This window comes from Megachile rotundata, chromosome 5 (assembly GCF_050947335.1).
Source record: "Megachile rotundata isolate GNS110a chromosome 5, iyMegRotu1, whole genome shotgun sequence".
In the NCBI taxonomy this organism is placed as follows: Eukaryota; Metazoa; Arthropoda; class Insecta; order Hymenoptera; family Megachilidae; genus Megachile; species Megachile rotundata.
The window spans coordinates 18986495-19010607 of NC_134987.1; the positions used below are offsets into that span (position 1 = coordinate 18986495).

Consider the following 24113-nt stretch of genomic DNA (forward strand, 5'->3'; position numbering starts at 1 on the left):
AATATTGCAAACGTTTCTCGACGTACACGTCCTATGGTCACGAAGGGATATTGTCGAAGTCGAAGCCCCGGAACGATTTGAGAGATAGTGGGTTTCAGAATTGCGAACAAGGACGGATTTGATGCAAGGTTCGAATAGAGTTGATCGTGGGATAGATCTCGCAAACGAGCGACCGCTTGGACGGTAACGGTGTGTTGTTTACGTGAATGGATCGTGAGTAAATTGGTTCGACGATAGTCGAATAAACGGAACGAATTTTCTGATCTATCTACCAGCTCGATTCTCGAGTTATCCTATCGCTTCTTAATATTTCTCTCACAGAACTCAACTTGACCAATATTTACAATAGATTTCAAAATTAAAGGTTCAAGTTATAACGTAGTGCTCTGTACAGTCAAAAGTTCCCTCGAAAATAGAGTTTCTGGTGACCACAACATAAATCTGGCCCAAGAATCGGCATAATAGTCTGTATTCGAACGACGTAGGGCGATGACCACCCTCCGATAACGTTTGAACACGTCCGACGTTGGAATTCTCGGTGAAGTTTCACGATTCCAGCGCATTCTATCTCCTTTCCTCTTCCCTCTAACCGAGTCTATTTTCTCGTTCTATCGATATCCGTCCAGCGTAGGGGAGTTATTTTACGGCGAGTCGAGGCAGGACATCGTGGACGGAAAAATTCTCTGCCAGTCGCTTCTCGTCGCCCATTAATTCCATTGTCTTTCCGATCAGGGAATCTATAGTCGAGCTTTGTTCTCGGCAGGGCCTTACGAAAAAGTTGCGATTCATTCGCGAACGAACGACGAGATAATAAATCCTAGCGCTTCCTCGTTTCTCGTCCACGTGAAAAACTCTCGCATGAAAAAAAATCCCAGTAGTTCGCTTTTATTTGGGGACAACTGCGAGAGGAAAAATACCGGCTTTTGACCCCGTAGCGCTTCGATAACGGGCTACGGTAAGCTTGTTCTTGTTTTCAACGCTACTGGTTCCGACACCGACTATTCCGATGTCAGAAATTCTACCTTGTTACGACAAATTGATCCGAGAACGGTGCGTTATTAAGCCGAAGGAGTATCACGAGCAAAATTATACATCGAATTCTCGTTGCTAGTCAAGCAACGTCTATGAATGTCACCAGTAATTTCAAGAATCTCCGCAAATACCGCATTCTGTTCCGGTAAACGCGGTTGGCGCGTGGCACGCTGGTGTTGACCCTAATTTTACACGCAGACCTGCTGGTTCTCGTTGCATTTAGAAAACACCAGAACCGGAGGATCGATAAGGAACATGGTACTATTCTACGAAACGTTTATAAAGCTTATTTTAAGAATCGGACGACGAAGATCAACATTTGTCGAAGAATGTATGTCTTTCTATATCTGTATGCAACTCGATGTTAAAAGGATTGGTTATGTATTCTATTAACTGTCTTGGAGAAACTTTCTTCGTGAAGCAATTACTAATCTCGAAAGATTACGAACGATTCATGAAAAATAATTTTTCTCGATTACCTCTTGAAAGATTGCTATCAAAATAGAAGGTTAAAAACGTCCGTTTTATCTCTGCAGAATTAAACCGACTCGTTCGATTGCCCCGGGGGAATCGAAAGGATTCTTCCATATTAATTCTAATTTCCTTATCGAATCCAGGATCCTTTAAATATTGACTCAGCGCGTCCAAGGGACCTAAGATCGCGAGCACGCATCGGTTCAACGATGAAATCGTTAAGGGAGCTCGGTCTTTCATAATTCTTCGATCCTCGTAGCACATTTTCCAGAAACGCGTCGATTTAATTCCCATTACCCGTCTTCTAATTAATACGAACGTGCTCTTTTCCGATCGAAGGGTGACCAGAGTGGCTGGAAGTGCGACCATCGACGAACACTCCGCCCCTTATGCATTATTAAACGCGCGACCGGAGATAAAATCGTCGTCGAAGCTGGTTCGACGCTCGAGCAGGAAGAATCATCGAGGTAAGAAGGATTTTTGTATCCTTTCGTCCGTACGACTAGCTTTAATCCGCTCAAACTTCGACGATTACTCGCGTTTAATCGCGATCATAATGAACTTTTCATTGCTTCCATCGTTTAGACTTTTGTCTGCAGTGGGATCAGATATTTATCGCGGTCGAATCGAACCGAGTTTAATCAAGGGATTTTTAAGGATTTCGAACAGCGTCACCACGCAAGTTTCACCTTGCAATTACGTAAAAATTATCGAACGATTTATCGCGAATACGTAACAATTAAATGTGACATCGGATGCGATGAAATCTAACGACCGCACATAATCAGAGTCTCCGAGTGTCGCTTATGAAACTTTGGTAAGGTGACACGATATCGTACCCCAGAGCAACGTAGAATCATCCAACGAAAATCTGATCTCGAATTTAAGCGGCAGCCTAGCCAGCGTTCCAGCAGATAAAGAAAGACTCGGTTCATTGAACGAACCAAGTTCTTTCGCTGGTTAACCGTAACAGTCGACGAGGTCTTAGCCCAAGACGATTGCATAAAGGGGTGCAGCTGCGTTCGAGGAATTCTTCGGGGAATTCTGGCTGCCACCAAGGCAGGGATAATGCTGGCGGACAAAGAGCGGAATAAGCTGAAATAATTGGCAATTAGAAAACCGGGCCGGATATTAACATTATCTAGGCAACTGAACGCTGCAACGCCAGCTTCGAGGCTTTCTTTTGTGCGAAATGTTTTCCAGGTTTCTAACCGCGGCGAATCGTGGCCCTGGACAGTTACCGCGTACGTTCCCTCCTGATAACCGGTGAAACCGAGCCGAGATAAAGGATATCGACCCGAGATGTCTGTTCTCTTTGAACAATTATCGTTTCAACTTCAAGATTCTCGATTAGACGGTTTTAATGACGATGCGGGTCTTTGCGAACCCAACAGATTTCGATGCCGATGACTGCTTTGGGAGCATGGGGAAGATATCAACATCTCTCACAGAGAAATCCCGAAGCGTGTGGCATTTTGAAGTTTGAAATAACCACAGTTATTGTCTCAGAAATGCTTTGTTACATCGCTGATCTGTTTTGCATTGCAGATAGAGAGTTGTTTGTTTGAACAAAATAGAGAAATGATTTTTAACAAAGCCAGTATAGAATCAGTAAGTTATAAATTCATTTTGCAACTGAATAGAATCGTCATGGTGCAGAATCTTTCGCGTTCTCTAATGTGCCGCCTTCATCTGGAGAAAAAGTAGAGAGGCTATATTTTATCCAGTCACGCGATATCGCAGCAGCCACTTTTTACCGCGTTAAGGAATAATTGTCCGTTGGTAGGAAGCGTGGATAAGGGTTGTATCCCCCGAACCGTAGCAAAGGGTTCAGATTAAACGCGATAATACGCCGTTCTGATACCTTTTGGCCTGTGCAACGATGCAGTGGCCAGTTTTCACGATCCCAACCCCCGGCCACGTTATCCGTTTTCCACGGTAACGTTTAGTGCACTGGCTGCCAGTGGAGCCTACGCCGCTCGCAAACCGTGGCTCCACAAATTTTGCAAAACACCGATATAAATCGTTTGATAACGCGACCGGCTATGGGCGTCGATATACACTGGCAGTAGGAAAAAACTGGTGCGGAAGAGAGAGAGAAGAAGAGGCGAAAGGGGTGTGGAAATTTGGCGAAATGCCAGAAATGGAGGAACGGCGCTGCAAGGCGCGCATAAACAACGCGTCGGGTTACGCAGCTGATATCGCTAATTGCAAAAACTACCCTTGCTGTTATTGCGGTCTTTTTAACGCGTTCGCGTGTTGTTTGTTGTTTCGCGTATCAAAAAGTTGACTGTACTCTTGAATAGGATAGAAAGAGCTTTTGAAGTAGAACGAACAAAAACGAGATAAATAAACGGAACTGACGCGTTCTGCTGTACACTGTCGATTAAAGTAGACTCTTCTTTGAAAAATTGCTATGAACGCTCTCGTTGCTTTTTAGTTATCTACTGCATGTTTTATCGGATTTACGAACTTTTGAAATTTGAATCGTAGAAACTTGGTAGCGAAATAAACGAGGAAGCTACCTGACGACTAATCCCGTAAGACGGTTTAGACCCCGTTCAAAAAGTCGCCTGGCTCTTTAGAAAACGCGGAATTCGTCGGTGTGCGCGCGCGCTAATTGTACGAAATCAGTGAAACAGAAGTTAGTCAGCAATTTAATATTAATACACCGTCACCGACAGTTCACCAATCAGCGCTGCTCAACAAGAACTTCAAACGAAGCTCATCCGGTTCGCTTCACAGTCATAATTCCTGCTCCGACGACGGTTGCACGGGGAGCATTCGTCTTTTGCTCGTCCTTACATCTCTCGGCACGATTCTATCGCATTTATTCGAGCATATAGGCGAAACGTGTTCGAAAGGGTCGCAAGCCTTTGGCTGTTAGGTATAAGTGTCAACGTTATCCGCGTCTTGACGTCGCTCGAGAACTTCTGTCTCTTCTTTTCACCGTTTGCCTTCGTCTTTCGTTCGTCCGTCGTCCTTCCTTCCTTTCTTCCTTCCTTCCTTCCTTCCTTCCTCCCACACACAAGCCGCATCGCCCGAAGCTACGCTGCAGCTTACAGTCTTCGCTGTTTGTCTTTAGCCGTGAGCTTTTGTGTTTGCTCAAGCTGTACCGTGCGCTCGTCCAGAGCCCGGCTCCAACCAGGCGTATTTCGTCGCGGCCAGTCCTCTATTTGTTTAGTTTTTACTGCCGGTTTGCGGACTTGCTTGGGCACAGCCATGATGCTTAATTACCGTGAGCCCGCGCATCGCTAGCCACCTTTTAAAAACATTTCTCCTCAAGGAACAACTGCGTCAGAATTTTTGCCCACGAGCGCAGGATCGTCGAGGATGTTGGGTACTGGCTTTCTTCTTGCGTCTCGCGACACGATTTTACCCGCGGTAAATCAGATTTCCGACGTTCCGCTACAACTACCCACGAACAAAGAGCGTCGATTTTGGCGTCGAAGTCTTGCGCTTGGAACGTTACAGAGAATTGGGCGAGGTGATGGCGTTAGCGATGCAACGGTGTTACAATTTTGAGGTTGTACTTAGGGAAAATTTTGCTACGTCTGCAACTTTGTTCGAGAGACGACATACTTGTGCGAATTTACACTAAACGAGCAAGAACGTAACTCGCTGATATTTCGTTACATCCCTACTGACACAGAAATGAGGAACGTACATTTGATTGGATTGAGAATCAGGTTTCGAGAATAAAAGTATTAAAGAAGTCAAGAAACAAGAACATTTTTCTTGCATCGTTCGCACCATCTTCGTCCCAAAGGGATTCGAATCACATGGTTCTTGCTTCGTGAAACGAGTTTTCGCACACAGATACATTGTAAACGAAGAGAATACTCATGGAAAGCAGAGTACACGCGAGGAACACGGGCTCTAATACCGCGAGTATACCGTTGAAGCATCTTTGAAAGCGACACCAGCTTTCGACTGGTAGGGCGCGTTTACATTGCTACGACATTTTGTTGCGGGACGTACTCGAAAGCCTCGAAAAGGGTCGATTCTAACGGGACAACGTGCGCGAACTCAAGTTTGCAACGCGTATAATCTACGCCTGTTTCGGCGCAAATAAACGCGTGTTTCTGTGCCGGCTGCTCTTGTTTCGGGAGAATGCGGGCAGAAACGTGGAAACCATACGCTTTGGATGGTTACGCTACTCGCATATATACATACCAAGCATTTTAACGCGGTTATTTCACGATTTTCGCTTTCCAAATAATTGTGTAATCGCGTAATAAGTATTATTATATTATACTATATAAATTAATGATCCTCCATTTATTTCTTAATTTAACAACAAAAATTTTAGTTCGATATTTCAGATGTTACCGACACTTTGCAACACGGAGTATTAAATATCGTTTTTATGAATGAAACGACTCCCTTCTACCAATTCCCCGAGTTTTTCACGGCTAGCGTAACCTAAGTGCTTTGATCGTTGAACGTTGATAGCTGTATTGGCGGCGATATCAGCGATATTCGATTTTCCGCCAGAATGACCGTCAGGTTTCCGATCGCCAATGAAAAACATGTTGTGCCGTCCATCCCGATTTTTGTTAAGTGCAGAAACGGCCGAGCGAACAAAGCGAGGATCAATCGTACCTGTTCATTTTAGGTGCACGAACAAACAAACGCTCGTATTTGCGATAATAAAATAAACTTCGCCAAAATATTTTTAGCGCGCCGTTTTCTATCGCAACATTGCGCGATGAAACGGTTGAAACAAATTTTACTTCCTCTAAAGAAATATGTAATTGAAGGAAATCAATTTTAAAAAAATGTGGGTCAGGAAAAATATTATATTTACGATTATTTCTGTATCGAAGTACTGCTGTTGGATTAAACACATTTTATACTGTACACGCGATTTAAATGTTTGACGTTTGTTCAACTCACCTGCAGCTTTTAGCGTTGGACAGATCGGCAATCGTCCTGCAAAAAATACATACACTTGAAATCGCAATATGTAACAGTAAACATTCATGCATAATTCGTTTTTAAGTGGTTTTACGATCGAGTTATATTTTACCAAAGCAAATAATAATGGAACGATAGCAGGTTCAGAAATTCTTTCGAGATTTTTCAAATCGCACGAATTTGATCTACACCGATTCGGGAGATTAGAGAAGTTTAAAGCTGACCAAGTATAATTTATTGCGCCTAATCTAGCTCCATCACTTAACTTGAAACTAGGTTAGTGGACGCGAACTCATCATCCGTAGGACGGCTCGTGCTTTCCAACTACGTGGCGTAATTCAGTTGCCATACTTCCATTCCGAAAATTACTGTACCGGTAATCAACAAAATTAACAACTGAATATTTCATGCCGTTTCCCTTCGATGAATCCCCAATAATTTTACGCGTTAGCAGTTTCCTACGTGTTCGCAAATTGTGACCATTTTCGGATTAGATCGAGTGTACAAACTACGTGGATAGAAATAACGTTTACGTAAAAATGTAGTCACTTTCTGACCCTTTTATAACTCGAGCAACTAGCAGCTCGAAAGCTTTATGAACCCAATATTCCTTGATTGCAACATCGAGTTGAAAGGTCTGCAGATGCTATCGGTACTTCCATTCCATTTCGTTGCATTAATTTGCTAAACAATTTTACATACTAAGGTTTCATGACTTGCACTGACCCGTTTAAATCGTTTATCGTCACAATAAAAATAACTGCCATGTCGAGACACGTAGTAAGACTTATAACAGTCGTTACAAATTAATTGACCATTTAAAGCGAATAGTTTCATTTTTTTTTATTTCTTCGCAATTTTTTTTAGACATTTCGTGAAATGAAATTCATAGAGTCGTCGGTGACCCCCGTGACAGGCGGCTCATTATAAGGTGTTACCGGCACGGTGATCGAAGACCGCATTATTACTGACTTGCACTACTTCGCGTCGTCTTCGATCAAAGTACAGTCGACTTCAAATTACAAACGGGACGTGGAAGATCGACGAGTGTTTCGCTGGCTTTTCATTAACGCCGCGCTTCAAATAACTTATTATTAAGTCCTCCGAATCTTTACTTTTTTATTCAATTATTCATTCGCAAACGTTCTGCAACTCACGCACTGCATAATGGCTCAATTAAAACTGAAACTTTGTCTGCGCTCAAGACCGGCAAAATCTCATTGAATAAATTAACCAACTCTACGCGAGATTACACAATATTTACCTTAATATTAATTACAGCTTCAATCATTCCATTAGGCAGATAACGTCACCTACTATAGAAATTTTCGTAGGAGTCATATATTCTAAAATTGATATTTACGATAGCTCGAATTATCAAAGTTCTAGCAATTTATAGTTTTCGAAAATTCATAAATAATGATTTTGGAGAACAATGTAACTTGGTTAATAACGTTTGAAATATTCACTCTCCCTTGTCCTATTGTCGAGCCCGAAGCGTGGGGTCACCGGCGACCTCCAAAACATTCAATGTATTAATCTAACCCCACTGAATACTTTATTAGCGTAATAAAGTTCCGCCGTTTGTGTGTGTTAGCGCTGTCCCTTGTTAGAATTCGCGGAAACTTTAAACAATTGAAGCAGGCATTTAGTAGGTTATGTGACCCAGTGCATGCAGCGTATCGTGTTCTGGTAATCCTATTGACGAGTTACGAGAAAAGGTTGGAACTCATTTCGTGTTCTGTTTCTAGCACAGCCAGCAACGAAGCATTGACATCTTGTTAGTGAATAGCCCCTCGGGCCGTGCCACTGCGACAAAACCTTGTCGATTATTCACACGCTGCAACGTCCAATTTGCATCGACACGGATACGGGCTTTGGAAAAAAAAGACAATTCGAAAAATGTATTTTCCTCTTTCGCTCGCGCACCGTTTATTTTCTGACGCATACGTGGTCAAGGAGAAACGGCTATTATATTAATACTCAAAATACCCAAATAAAAGTTTATCTAATTGACGTAGTCTCGAAATACTCTTTACCATCAGGTGCCATGAGATGTGGAAATTTAGGAATATTTGACTCGACGTAACAGTGTCACTCTTGTAATATAAATTGAATTAGACTTTAAAGTATAAAATACCGAAATAGAATACTGAATATTTTAAATTATGAATATTATTAAAGAACGTTAGCAGCTGCTGCAGAGACGGAAGGGCAATTAATTATGCATGCTAATTTAATATTTTCCATCTACCGTTTATTTATCTTCAATTTAAAAGTGAGTACATATCCAATGTAGGTTATTCCAGTATAATAATACGTCTGTTACAATAATATTGGCATTTCATGGTACAGGTATTATGCATCGTTTTATTCAATTGGGATTCGAAGTTCCTCTCGTGCAATATTTTGAAAAAGGAGTAGCTCGTTAATCTTATTGCCCGCGAGACTCAACGATACCCGAAGCAGCCACTTCGTTATGAAAGCGGCATTGCGAATTTCTTGAACGTCTTTCGAGAGCCGAAAGCGCGCACGTCATATTTACGACAGAAAAAATTACTCTTTGCGGGAATGGGACACGTAAATAGCTTTATACTCGGTGCAGCGAAGAAGTCTAAAGTGCCGTGGAAAAGTCTTGCTTTGCGTACACGGTTCAACGAGATACCGTCAAGCATCTCCCATCGGTGGATCGCTGTTTATTCTAAAGCGCATTTCACGATGATTACGTTATTTGCGGCGACTGACTTTGCAGTTTCAAAATCGAATGTCATTTCCCAATATTTCCTCTCTTCTTTTTATTCTCCGTTTCTTTTGTATCTTCGACGTCACAATAGGATAACTCTCATTTCCCAGCTAAAGTTTAGTATTTTGCTTCGAAATTTTCCTTTATCCGTTTATTATTCTACAGTTTCACTATTTTGTTATATTACAATTTCGGGTTGCGAGCTCAAATGAAATTCTATCCACCAACAGTGTACAATGATACTTGAGATAATCCTCACGAATGAACAACTTTTAATCTGTGGTTACATCCTGTAATAAAATGATTAAATTGCAGCACATTCTACGCTACATACGATAAATCGCGTAGCCGTAAAAGCTCTCGTCTTGCAAGAAGTTCGTTACAGAAGCTCTCAAATTGCAACATGGTTCATTTGTAGCAGAGCGTTCTCCATAAACGGCGAGTTACGCAAGCTGAAACTGACGAGATAACATTTAACAATCACGTTTCCGTATCACGGCTAAATTTCGCCGAGAGAAATTTCGCTTTTTCTTTAACCGCAAACGAGGCGTGGAAAGCGCCAGCGCCATAAACCAGCAGAGACCATGCCAGATATAATTGCGTATCCTCTCATATATAAAATATCGCGTTACCACCTCCTTGACAAAAGAAAATTACGAGTAGTAGAAACAACGAAATCCTTCCGTTAAACCAGTCTCGAACCCTTTACGGTCGTGTCATCGTGTGATAATGGACTTCTCGAAACTTTTGTTATTTTCTGCACGAGGCGGGCGAACCGGCCAACAAAAAAATGCAACGGAACGAGCAACAAAAAGTACGTGGAACGAGAAGGAAGAGAAAAAAACGGATGGAAAATATCGTGCGAGAAACACGCGGCACTCTTTGCAATGCAGCTGTTTGCGTGTGCGTAAAATAGAACAAGAGGCTGAACGGCCGTAATGTATGGCCGCGTGGTTTTTACGCGTCTGCGAATGAATCAGTAAAGGCATTTTTCGGAACGCGAAGTGACGATAAATTATATACGCCACGACGACGACGTGTGCAGTTACCACCGGCAGATATGCCTGGCGATAAATTCGATAGATAATCGTTTGGAATACTGGCGCCGGACGGACCAAGAATTATCGTGTTCTTTCGTACGCGCGCGCTTGCATCGATTCCGACCCGTAGACAATGACTAGTTGTCATTTGACGTCGCAGGAAATTAGATTTGATCGCGATAGGCGATAACAGTTTGTCGTCTGGACATCGCGAAACGTTTGCCCGCGTCCGATAAATTGGACAGTAGTTCAGGCAAATGCTGACGAGCTTTCGTTAACACTCCACGAAATTAGACGATGACGATTTTCATCGAAAGATACCTGTGTCACAGAACTATTAATCGGATTAAACTATAAAAGTTGGAACGAGCCTCGAACTTATTTTAGCTGCATTTCTTAAAATATACATTACCAAAAATTATCATCTTCAATTATCAATTATTATCAAATTCTTGAAAATTGAATTATTGTAATTTTAATTTGTTGCATACAAATAAGTTCCAAGAGTCGAAATTTAGACCGTAAGTCAACACAGGTAGCAGCGCAAACGGCGGTAAAGAAAATTGGAAGATTTAATCACCCATTGGCCCGTATCTCAACCCGTATCCGTATCTTGCCAGTGTTCCATGCACTCCGCACCGTTTCAACCCGTTCTCGTTGACGTATTATCTCGAACGACATATCCCAGTTTGAACAGAGCGACAGTGTGCGTGCACGAAAGCGGATATCTGCGAGATGTGACAACGAATTGCGTCGAGGCGGCGGTAATTCAAGTTGAACGGCTTCGGTCGAGATCATTAAACGACCGTGTAGGGCTGATAATGATTTTGACCCAATTAATCGTCGGTTTGACGTGATTTACCGTGATGTCGGACGCGTTTACTTAAAAAGCTGCACGTTTGAGACCCGGAGCTAATCGTTCATCTGGTTTCCGTTTGAACGCGTTTAGAGAAGATTGAACGATCTCTCCGAGCACATAATTTGCGAGGCGTTTAACGAATTTCATCGAATCGATACTGTCACGGTTTGTTTAATACCTTGGACAAATGCAGCAAGAAATCAAGATAAATGGTTCGTCCGGTATTTTTCATTACGCAAACACGGTACGGCTCCGAGTGCAAGTTAAAACGAGAACAAAAGAAACTCGATGCAATGAATAACTCTTGTTTCCTCTTGCCTCGGTGGCAAAATTTTTTCCCGTCCCGTATTCCCCGACAGAAATAATGTTGCGAGATTAAAGCTAGTAATTATGAAGCGCTTGTGCAGTATCGTGGACTTTATTGCCGCTCGGTCTGGAACCATAGGCTTGGGGAAAAAGGGTTTTAAACTTCGCCGTCCTACGGAAATAAGTTTAGCCCAGAAATTCCATACCCTTGAGTCTTAAACAATTTCAAGTAGCCGACGCGATATGTATATGAGCCTCGGAAGAGAAACAATTGAACGTGAAACGCGCTGAAGAATTCTTATGCTCGCGAATTTTTATTTCAAAAACGGTTCTTCAGCATCGCATACTTTATTTAATTTTATAAAACATTCAGGATATAATACGCGCAGTTTATGTGCACGTATTAACTTTTATTTGCGTCCGTCCGTAAATCTCTGAAATATTAACGCGTCCACCGCAAATACGCTGAATTTAATGTAATAATAACTGAAAGGCAAAGAATTGAAATTTCACGCGGATAAATATTCGTGAAATATCTTGCAAAATAGTAAGTAAATAAACGCTGGGTACCTTTTAAAGAATACCAATTGACTTGAACGGCGAGTAAATAAAGCAACGCTTGGTCAATGAATTCAACACCTTCGGGCCACACTCATTACCAATTCAATTTCACGCTGGACGTATCGATGAATAATATTTCCGCTGGTAGCCGAGCACACGGAGCAAATCGTCGTTGCTCGTTTTTGTCTGGTTGGTTTTGCCGCATCCGCGCACCGTTCGCATCGCGTCGCGTCGCGTTAATCGGCCGGAATTTTTTAGCGAGACACCGCTCGTATCGTTCGTCACGAAACGTTCGACGAGCGATCCGTTCAATTTCTGTTGAGCGTAATAATGGTCGTTCGGTACGCGTTTTCGCGACAAACCATCCCCGGCCCGACGTGAAACGACCGATACAAACCCCACGATCGAACAAAAGACGCGAATAAATAGCTGAATCGGTGCATGTACCGAGCAGATTTACGCTAATCGCTCGTGTGTATTAACGAAAGTGTCGGGTTATTGTTTCGCGATAGTATTAATCGAGCGTGTTCCTCGATAATCGGATATTTTTATTCGTATTAAATTAGCCCATTAGTATATCGTAACGCTTATTCAATTATATTCGCAGGTGTTTTTGGAAATTCAAATTCAATCGCGTAATATCGCACGCTCCGAAATTAACGCGATGATCGCCACAGTGAAAACAGACGTTTGTGGTCAGACACGCTATAACATAGATTATTAAGAACGAGGGAACTTTCAATTTCATGCTTCAATCTGTTAATCATTTCCCTAATATGAAGTGCTCTCGAAAGACCCTGTCGTGTGCTTCTCTTGTAAATAATTAATTTCAGCGAGTTTGCAGTGTCGGCCACACACGACCACCGAGACGGCCAACGCGTTAACATTTGAATTTTGGAAGAAGCGAGCCACAGGCGAGCGAGTCATTACCAGGTAAGTGGTTCACGTCCATCATTTCGTTTAATTACCATTTGAGCAAATTGGCAAGTGCAAACGAATTTGCCATACAAAGCGAAACGAAGGCAAGCAAAGGTACATGTTCGCGTGGACGTGAAATTCCACGGTGTCTGTCGCCCGAGCTGTCCCGAATTCGCCACGAGACCCTGGATAATTGTCGGTGAGTAACGTCAGACTCGCCTAAGTAAGATTTAACTCGGTGCAACGCGGTATGATTCGGTTATAACTCGATATTAACTGTAACGAAGCACGTCTTGCCTACTCCAGCGAGCTTAAGCACCATCGGGTTAACGAAGAACCTATGTGCGTCTATACCGAACTATGCTCGACCCGCTCGCCGGCCTGTCGGCAAGTGTATACACACGCGCACACACGCGTCCGAACGTTCTTACGCGTACACACACCGACACACGAATACGTGTCAGTGGCAAGACGATATAGTCGGCAAACGGGAGTGCGGAGAGACAGAGAGAGAGATAGACAGAGAGAGAGAGTAACAGTTACGGCATACGGTAACGCGCCAGTATTGACAAACATCTTCATTAGCTGCCTCTCCTGCTTGTGCGCTATCTGCCTGCAAACGCCCTATATATTCGCCGGAGTCACTCTCTACCTGCACTGCTACACCTGCATACCTCCGATACCGTCAAACACGCCACCGATTCTGTTGCCGGGATTGCTGTTCGATGAGAGTTAAAATGACACGTTCACGGTGTTGATTCGCTTGTTGCGAATCGGAAGATTTCCACTTGGAATCGCAATTTATCCCGCTGCCATCTGAACAACCGAACGCTTTGCTCGACCAGATTGAGCGGCTAATTTTTACACCGATCTAATTTTCAAAATTTTCTCTCGCATTTCCTCGCCGTACAAATATTTATCACTGACAGGGAGATATATTAACCTCTTCAGGGATGATTATTTTGAGATCAGGAAAGAAGAGGAAGGACGTCGTTCACATATGGCATACACGTATAAGTTGATATGTTTAATAATGATACTTGTATTAATAAAGACGTCCTTGAATGATATATCCTTGAAGAATTAACGAGTAACATACGAGCAAGCAATAAGAGAAAGTAATAAGCAAACAGAATTAGCATCGGCTATAAATATCTTGAAAAGAGGGTATACAGAACGGGGTTCCGGTACCATGCTACGTAATATTCCAATACCATCGGTGCGTGATACGCGAACGTTTCTCTCCCTTCTGGAGACATAATTACCGTGCTTCTAAACGGTCTCGGAAAATAAATTCTTCGTGCAGGCAGCATCTCTCCCGGCCACGATAAAGGGAGACGGCGAAGGAACTGCGGATACACTTACGTGTACACCGGCGAGATCATCAATTTTAAAGTTACGCGACGGAAGTTTATTCCGCGCAAAGGTAGCCGCCATTGTGAAGTTGTTGAAGTTGTCGGGAACCCGGCACCGACTTGTCCCTCGGTCTCGAGCACCCACTGCCACCTACACGTTGCAACCCTCCCGTGACCGAAACCGCAGATTCGCGTACATTTTGCCCCGTCGCGCCACCGCGCCGCCCCGCGGCGGAATGCAACCGTGGCCTGGTTTAGAACGTACGTGCACACCGACTCGTTCCCGGACGGAGTTCAGCTCGAAACAACGGTCTTACCCTCCTTTTCACCCTTGTTCGGGACCATTTGTTCTTGCGTACCGATCTTGTTATTACCTTCTAATTCCGTGTGTAATTCCCCAAGCTCTACAACGATGTTACTGGTTTCGTAAATGTAGCGGTGTTAACTATTTCATCACTTTCTCCAAAATTTTAATATAATCTAATATTGTTTGTAGAAGAATAAATGCGGGAGAGTGGTTATTTGAAAATTGCGAAATGTGCCCCAAAGCCTTCAAGTATTCTAACGCCAAAATTAAAAAATTCCAGAACTCTGAAGTCCAATATCCCCAAATTCTAACATTCCAAATTTTACAATTCCGAAGTGCTATCATTTCAAAGTTCAAATACCTCAAAATTCTTCAAAGCTCCAAAGTATCAATGTCCCAAAATATCAGTGTTCCAAAGAACAAGTATCCCTAAGTAACCCTATTCTAACGTCCCAAAGTTCCGAAGTTGTGAAGTTAAAAAATTACAAAGCCCCAGTATCATAAAGTTCATAAACACCGAAATCTCGAAGTCCCACGATAAGTTTGAAACTTGGAAAGATTAAGGCGGTGTTAAACGGAGGACAAGATTAAAGTTTCCTCGGTCATTGTATTTTGGTTGAAAAGTACGATGATTATCACTTGCATTCGTAACACAGGAAATTTATTCTCCCCTGCTGATGTAAAAGGAAGCAACTTCCTCTGGAATGAAACGGTACGGAGCATTTTTGTTGAAAGTAGGGTAGATAGATTTCCCAGCGAGAAGGAAAATACAGAAACAGGCACTGCTTGTAACAGAGAAGTTTACGAACACCGACTAAGTCGTCCAATTGTCCACATTCGAAAAGGAGATTAAAGGACGTAGCTGAGTAACGAGCGAAAAGCCGTGCTATTTAACGAACCCTTAATTCACGGACTTTGCTGCTTTCCTTTCAAGTTTTCTCTGGCGCAAAACAAAACGGTCGCATCGAGTTCAACGAGGCTAGCAAAGTTTCGATCTCGATACCTTCCCGCACGTAAAATGAAGTACATCCGTTCCTTTTTATATGGAAAGAAAATTCTTAGAAGCTGTTCTCGAAATGGTTACGTCCTATAAAAGTCATTCTGAAAATTCTTTGTATTTTTCGCGGTGAACGTACATTTGCGTATAATATCGAAAGTTCTCTGGTGAAACGACGCGTTCAGAAAGGGAATTTTGTGTCAGCTTCTAGGACATCACGGTAATAGAATCTGAATTTCGCGCGTTCTGAATAATACGAGTTTTTGCGAGGACATATCCGGAAATTTACGCAAATCAATGCAAAAGCTTGGAAACGCAGTGAAAGCGATTATACGAAGCTGTAAATCAGTCTCTTTCGCGAGCGCCACGTCGAAACACCGTAAGTAGATCTCACTATATTCCGTGCGGACTACTTAACGCGTATCCTCATGGTGATTTACGAGCGTAACTTTACCTCATAAACTAAGCAATGTGTGAGTGATTATGCCTGGCTGTGATAGAGATTTAAAACGACCTATCGCATATTATATTTCGTGATCTGATATACTGTCAATCAACTTTTTCAACCTTTCATAAATTAAAGAAATTCGTGGACGTATTTTTTAATAAAAAAAAAAGGAAGCAAATAATGGAAGTAATTTTAAGTTCGCGACGGAAGATCAATTGGGTGACGATATTACAAAACCGAGGAGGAAAATCAATTAATCATACCGTACGAGCTAAGAGGATTCCTTGAAATTGAATTCTCATCGTTTGTTCACGCCGTTGGTCGCATAAAGAACCTATGGTGAGACAATAACGGCGACATTAGTGGGAAGCAAGAGAGAACGAACGCTCACAAACAGCATAGCGCAACGGTAGTTCGCGATGCAAAGAGGTAATGGTCATAATCCTGTTACCAATTCCATTTGTCGAAACAAACGAACTTCGACCAGTACGTGCCGGCTTGCTGCATATCTACACCATTGTTACTAATACAGTTTCTATTCCCCCTTCGAACTGGACTCGCTCTATTGTTGATAATTAGAATGCACGTGGAATCCCTACTGTCAGATTTCAGTAACCTTTACCCTTAACGTGGACGCGTACTGGATGAAGTCGTCGATCGATCGATTTTATGAACAGAGACATTGTCTCTGTACACTGCTAATCGAAACAAGTTCGCTAATGGAAATAAGTTCATTGATAAAAATTATAAGTTCTATTATGGACTTTGTGTTCATACCTACTCTAAAGTCGAAAGCGACGGAAGATTTCTTCTCTCCGTCGTTGGTCAACGTTTCTTTTGTATTCTGCACTGTTTGATCTATTTGCATGTCCATCCATCTAGATTACAAGTCTTCGGATTTTCGTGATACTCTTTGACGATCTTCGATCTCTGTGTCAACGTCGAAGCTCCACTCCAGTCTTGGATTCAAAAGTAGGTCAGCTGGAGTGTGATGGGGAGATGCTTCCTCTGCTGGAGGAAAAAAAGTAGACCCTCGGAAAAATAAAAAAGAAGTAGGAACCGAAATCGACGATGCTCGACGGAAGGACAGTCTTATTTTACAAACGTTCTAGTTCTGCTAGCGTCGTTGCTAATGGATTGGATCGATCGTTTATCGGGCGTCGAGGGTCGAAGAAAAAAGGTTATCGAATTAGGGAGCACCCTAAGGAAACAGCCAAGATTATTATTCCAAATATTATATTTCTATTTTCCTTTTCTCGGTAAACATAAGTAAATGATCGACCGAGTTTACGTTAAGTTCCAGCGTAAATATTGGTCTTCGATATTTTCTTTAAATGAACAAGGTAAGAAGATTTCCTCGATAGAGGTAGAAAAACCTCGTGGAACAGACAACTTCATAGAAACACGAAACTGCGATAATTCTTCGGGGAAAGCATACAGTGATTAGAGTCACGGTATGTGTCAATGGATAGCGACAGGAAGAGGGTAGCCGGGGTTGGACCGACTGTTCGATCTGACATCGCGATCCGTCATTTACGAGCAATTAGATGCATCCTAGTATATGGCCGAGTAGAGCATCTATAGGGGAGAGCTTCTACTTATCTATCGACTGTTCGATCCCCAGCATGCCAGTATTATCAATCTAGTAAGCATATCGTAGCCAGGCAGTCCTAGCCTGCACCACCTATCAGACTAATCTACTCACCTAGCTATGCATGTTCGTACGGTGCAAACATCGCCATTGTGTCTATCTGTTGAACTGCAGTGCGGCTATACTCTGGATAATAGCATCGAAAATGATTCTATTCTAGGAAATGATGGCACGACCGCGTGCAGCAGGTACACACCCACCTACACCAAACTTTATGGCTCGTTCTGGGACAGTGTACACATCTACGTTACTTCCACGTCTATCACTTACTGGAGCCATATAAATACTTTTTTCTCAGTATATGTTGACACAAAACGAGTTCTGCCCTTTCCAGGACTGAGAGAAATTTTAAAAAATGAAATTCAAAATTGTAACATTTAATCTTATGATGAGATGTATTTCACAGAAAATTCTTGACTCTGGTAATTGTATAATGAGTTCATACGCGTACATCACATATGAGAGAATGTGTGAACACTAGGTCAGATATTTGCATTTCGATATTCCTATATTCCTAGATCCTATTGGCAATATTTCAATCTGGAAATCAATTTAGTCGCGGTAGACAACCGCAATGAACGTTTGCAACATAGATTACGTATTCGGGATTTGCGTAATCGGCGCAACAAACAACCGTATTCAGGAAACGAAACAAAACGATGGACCGCGCTCGCGAACGATCGCGGTTCATCGCTCGCGAACTACATAACGGTCATGGAATTTTACGGATACTTTGAAAGGGGAGTTTTTCACTTTTATGGCAAACGGCTGCATAGAAATGCACTCTACGACAGGAATATTGCGCCTGCATTTCGAGCACCCCTGACCATGGATAACACGATAAACTTTACGAGCCGAAGCTTGCTGCTCGTAATGGATTTGCAATATGTTGCAAACGGAGCGCGCAACGAGAAGAGTGCGACAGCTCGCCATCGATGGAATTAATGCCTGATAAAATCGTGCATGCCGGAATATAGTGGCTATAAGCGAAATTTAGAAGCGTTGTTTTTCCCTTCCCGGTAAACTTTGCGAGGATCACCGTAAAGTATGCGTCGCTCCGTGGATTTGTGACAGCGAATGCACCGTACGAAAAGGGATATAGCTTTCTGGATTCGCCTATTAGATATATCACGTTTATTGTCACTGCAAATTTATGCACTACTCTGCAGATTGGATGTTGAGATTTTTCAATGGCCAACGACTGAAAGGAACATCAAACTGCAATTTATTTGGCTCAGAAATATCAGCTCCTTCCCATAAGTTTTCTAACTATAAGTTTGCTAACATCTACATTGTTGAGAATCATAAAAAATATTTGAGGAACAGCACAACCATAGAAAAAGCTGTTTTAATTCGTGTGTGTCCTCGACGCTTTTGTATGCGTCACCAATGTTTGCTTTTCATTCTAGACTCGTATATTGGGAACATTTGTATCGTCCGCACGTAAGGCGCGACCGATCGATGAATTTGATTGATGTATCGGAAGATTATGACCGCTTTATGCGTTTGTCGTCGTGCTGGCCGTCGAATTTCCAGATCCTTCACGGTGTATCCTTGCGGTCTTCTGAATCGAATCCATCTATCAAGTTCAGCCGTCGCGACTGATGCTTAAGGGCGGTTTGTAGCCGGTTTAGAACAAGATACGTTGATTGAATAGCGGTTGATGTACGAGCGCTGATATCAAAAAAGACCATATCGTTTTAGCGCAAAAAAGCTCCCGGATAAATAACCTTTAACGAGCACCCGCTGCTGGATACGTAGCGTCTTTTAATTCACCGTACTACGTTACGGGAATTTCGTTGATGGTTTGTTCGCCGTTTTCATTTCATCGACCCAATAAAACTCTGCTGTCTTCCAAATTATAGTAAACTGCTATTTAGTAAATATTTTTTCACAATGCTATAGTACAGTTTTATACAACAGGAGTAAAAGTGCACTCTGCTTAAAAGTGCAACCTAACGTTCTGTAACCTAATAGAATTAAGTGAAACCTAATAGAATTATGTATGACCTAAATAAAAAATTAACGATAAGATTTTTGTGATTATGACATAATTTTTTGACAGAAAACTAGGTATTTGTATAAATTGTGCAAGTGTTTATAGTTGAATAGGTTCGTACTTTAAATTCAGGACTGTGGGGAAAAGTTTGATAACGAACCGTGAATGGTTCGTAGTACAGCAACACGAGATTGAAGAGAACATTCGATTTCGTTACCGGGGGATACTGTGTTCCTGGTAATTAGCGAGCAATGTTTACGAAAAAGTTGAAACCGAACAGAGTTCAGTAATTGAAATTGTTTGAACGCTCGATGCTTTCGATCGTTGTAGCAAACGTGCTCGCGCTGTTTGTTTTTCTGTGCGTGTTTGTTATGCTCCGATAGGGGAGGTTTGAATTTTGTGCCCTCGTATCGTTGTCAGAAGAAATCACACGAACAACGGTTCGAATTAATTTAACGTGACTGCAATCATCGATGATTCAGAAATTTAATATACCCAAGTAATTTGGAAAATGAGAAATGAGAAATTTTTAGCGATGTCACCAATATTTAGGTTGACTTGTACAAATTTTTACAGCAATGATTTTAACAAGTGAAGAAATTTTAATGAGTGGAATATTTGTTTTAAGTAGGATGATTTAAAATTTAAATCTTAAAAGATGTACCAGCGATTGATAATTTTTTATTGGTGAATTGGTTATCGCAGCTGGCGTTGATTCGATATTCACATCGATTCGAGATGGAGTAGTTCAATTACGTAGCCGCGCCTAAGTCTGATTAATTTCGTTACTTAATATCTGCCACTCTACTCCGCGAATTAAATTCGATCCCAATGAAACTTTGTCCCTCGTTCCTGGCTCTCGCATCGCTCACCGTCGAATACACCGATAAATTATCTGAAAACAAATCTTAAAACGGTATAAAAACACCGGTTATCACATCTTCGTTCTGCGAAAAATTTTATTTCGAAAGCAATTGAAATTTAATTAAAACTCTCTCTCATTTTACGGCTATTATAAGGAAATTAAATGAATTCCAGTAATTTCGCATATCAGTTATTAATTACGGTTTAATTAATTCACGATAATTCAGGACATCAAATTATAGATGACATACATTTTTAGAAGGATTTAATATTTCTCTTTTTAACGAGATTTTAAAACAGTTCTCCATATTTGAAACGAAGTAAATAATGCAGTGGGGGTTCAGCAAATGAAGTGCATTACCGAAGAAAAATAGCGTAAGAAAATTAGACGGTAACAAGGATGATCAATAGGCAAAGAAAAGAATTATCCAGAAATCTCCAGAGCTTTATAAATATCCGTCATAATTTAACGTCTCCTAGCTTTTTCAACCTCACCGATGCACGACCAATCCTCTACAAAATACTCGATTTAGGAGATCAGCACTGCTTAATAAACACATAGTGAGCTTCGTATTCTTCACCTATAGTAAATTCTCTTCAATCGTAAAAATTTAGAAATTACGAATTTGAAAAATTATCGAGTCATTATTACTCATTCGAGTTGTAAAAAATGTCCTGCTGTAAAAAATTTCTTTAGAAGCAGGGTAATGGAGATATTTTATATATTGGTACAGGTGTATCATCGGTACAAGGAACACCCAGTATATTTGCATGGATGAACATCGAAGGATGTCTTGGTAGGGTCCGTGTGTCGTGCAAGGCAAGTTGAGGCAATTATCTGTAAATGATGAATGTCTCGGAGGCAGGCTAGGAGAACCGCGAATGCTACATATATACCGGGAGTTAGCGGGATCAAATGACAATTACCACCGCAGAACGGCCGTTGGACAATGACGTATGTACCGTTTCGTGCCGGTCGGAGGACAAGAGCCTCGTGCTCTATTCTGGAACAAAGGATAATACATGCTCTCCGTGCTGGTAACAGGACGCCTAGGCGTCAACGTTTACGATGACATCGAAAGTCGCTCGTGGCTACAGAATATCCCTTTACTTTCAAGCTATTTTTAACCTCAAAATCCTGAAAATTACTGAACTTTAATATTTTTAATTACACGGATAGGTTCTGCAGTTTGTACCTTAATATCATAAATCTATCTTGAAACAGATTAACACATTATTTGTTGATACAGAGATAGAACACGATGCTACAGTAGTATAATCGTTTTTAGTCAGACACACGATGCTATCGCCTTTCGAGTTAAATACTAGATTTAATATTTAACCCCAACTTCTGACAAAACTTTCAACGCATTATATCCTTCATTTACCCTAAAAAAAATTGCTTCTTAATGTACCAGAAAACAGTCCTGACGAAGTGGATTTTCAAGAAATATTCTTAGTAGAACGTTGCTATGAAAAATATGATGCTAGAGATGCGATCAAGATACACGAATCACCCCGTACATTTTTATCGCATGACCGTTAAGTACGTAGATCGTAAGACAAGGGAGACAAAGGTAAAGCAACGGCAATCCACTTTTTAGACGTCTTCGTTGTGTATCGTTGACAGATTAGCCGAGGGAGAGAGAGATAGGATGTCAGACAGATCCGGGGATGAAACGATGTCGCGTTCTATAGATTATTCATGGTAGGAATCTCGTAAGTCGTTTCGTTGCGTTTGCAATATTTCGCGGCGTTGTAATATTCACGGTACGAGAGTGGAGCTTTGTTGGGAAATTTCTGAGTGCAGGCTACAGCCATTTCAGGATATTAGACCGGCGAAGAAGGATCTGTCGATGGCCCAGATAGATCCAACTTTGTAACCCGGTCAAACAATCAGATAGGTCGGCTCATTTTTTCTCTGTGAAGTATTTTATCCTGTTTACAACGGCAAAATGAAAATTACAAAATCCACTGCTTGTGTGGAGCCGGATTGAAGCTTCAAAGGCTAGATATTTTTCAGGAGTTTTAATATCCGGATAAATTGAAGCTAGAGTAAGAAATAGGGAACTACAGATAAGATTTGAAATTAGAGATCGATCGAGATGGTGTATTGAAATTTTGACAATGATGTTTTAACAATTCAGTGAACAGACTCGAATGTTCAGACCTAAAAATAAGGAGATAGCGTCACGTACAATCAGTCTAAAATCTCGCACATATTTTAAGCGACGCCGATCTGAATTCAGTGACTACGATTTCACAGTATAAGTTTGAGGCGATTTTGAACGTCGATAAAGCTGTCGTCGAATCCTGGCACGTCAGTGAGGAAATCCTTTGACCCGACGATGTACGGGCGTGCTGAAATTCCGAAACGAATTAACGCGTCGAACGAACAAGGAGCAACCATAAACGATAAATGGCGGGTAACAAGTTTTGAAATAATTATCAACATCTTCCTGTAGCCGAGCGATAAATATTCATAAGGCGTTTCAAGATATTCCCGGCTAACGCGCAACGTGACCGTGGACCTTGTCCTTAATTAACAGCTTTATGAAATAGACCGTTGACGGAGGGAATCTCCGAGGTTCTTCGGCTTTAATAACTTCTCGAACACAACGGGCGACGTGTTTCGCGACGAGAATACAACGCGCGACAACGACTACCATTCGAGATTAAACGAGGCGATTCGCCAGCGAGGAAATACGGCTCGCGACTTTACTGGAAAATTAGTTACCTTTAGCCTGTGTGTATGCATGTGCGAAGAGGTGCTTCATGTTTGATGAAATATTCAAAAAGCAGAGGAAAAGTGCAACTTTGAAAGTATTATTACTCTTTAGATTAGTTCGCTAAAGTTTATGAATTCCCACGACTTTAAATTTGCAAATCTCCTAATGCTCGAATTCCAAATCCTCGAATTTACAAATCTTCGCGTCCTGAAATTTCGAAAGCTCGATTTCCATATTTCCAAATTCCCAGGGTCCTAAATTTCTATATGTGAAAATATAAAATATCCCATTGCTGCACGTACCGGAGGCTAATGAGCACCAACCCGTGGTCAGCACGTAATCTCTTCATCGTCGTTATAGCAACATAAAATTATCAGTATTTTAATCTGCTAATATTCATTGCAACATACATCACGGTGATTTACTCTAGACACAACAGGTTTTGCATATTTCGTTAATTAATTCGCGGTTACATAAATAAATAAGCCGTACATTATTCATGGCGAGCTGAGCCAACGCGAGCTCAGCTTTATTATTCAAAATCGAAACAACAACTTTGTTTCCTGCTGCGTATACCTTCTATTTTCTGCTCTAGCCGAATACTAGAGTACCGATGCGTTCTTAAGATTCATAGGTCAGCTGTGCATAAAACACGAACCTCAGAGGTTTTCATATTTAAAATATCCTCTCTTTCAATAACTGTATCGAGGAACCGCGTGCGTACGCGCTCTGAAATTATTATTTTCTCTTATTTGGAAAAGAGTTGACGTTGTTACTCAAAGCTGGAGAGCTTGCCGGAGACAGTACGGAGGTTGCTTTCAGTTGTATCGCATTAGACTCGACTTTCAAATCTTCTTTGTCCTCGTGGAAACGCTTAAATCAGCGAAATGTTTCTGCGCGAAACAGAGCT

At 41.6% G+C, this 24113-nt stretch overlaps 1 protein-coding gene across 4 annotated transcripts in view; it reads right to left on the bottom strand.

The window, feature by feature from the left end:
- Window positions 1–24113, bottom strand: part of Ten-a (Teneurin-a transmembrane protein) — a 495126-nt gene that overhangs the window by 357193 nt on the left and 113820 nt on the right. For all 4 annotated transcript variants that reach the window (XM_076532164.1, XM_076532165.1, XM_076532166.1 and 1 more), the window contains exon 2: window positions 6406–6441. The gene's annotated coding sequence lies outside the window, so the exon portion shown is untranslated. The remainder of the gene's footprint in view (window positions 1–6405; window positions 6442–24113) is intronic.